Raw genomic sequence first — 277 nt, 5'->3', positions numbered from 1 at the left:
GTGTGTGTGTGTGTGTGTGTGAGAGTGTGTGTCTGTGTCTGTGTGAGTGCGTGTGTGTGTGTGTGTGTGTGTGAGTGTGTCTCTGTGTCTGTGTGTGTGTGTGTGTGTGTGTGTGAGTGTGTCTCTGTGTCTGTGTCTGTGTGTGTGTGTGTGTGCGTGCGTGCGTGTGTCTGTGTCTGTGTGTCTGTGTCTGTGAGTGTGTCTGTGAGTGTGTCTGTGTCTGTCTGTGTCTGTGTGTGTGTCTGTCTGTGTCTGTGTGTGTGTCTGTCTGTGTCTG

At 51.6% G+C, this 277-nt stretch overlaps 1 protein-coding gene across 1 annotated transcript in view; it reads left to right on the top strand.

Annotated features, from left to right (window-relative positions):
• LOC107565154 (netrin receptor DCC-like) overlaps positions 1–277 on the top strand; it is a 78,486-nt gene that overhangs the window by 73,935 nt on the left and 4,274 nt on the right. The window lies entirely within an intron of this gene.

This window comes from Sinocyclocheilus grahami, unplaced genomic scaffold (genome assembly GCF_001515645.1).
Source record: "Sinocyclocheilus grahami isolate Dianchi unplaced genomic scaffold, SAMN03320097.WGS_v1.1 scaffold984.1, whole genome shotgun sequence".
Taxonomy (NCBI): domain Eukaryota; kingdom Metazoa; phylum Chordata; class Actinopteri; order Cypriniformes; family Cyprinidae; genus Sinocyclocheilus; species Sinocyclocheilus grahami.
This window is presented reverse-complemented; position numbering and strand designations above follow the sequence as displayed.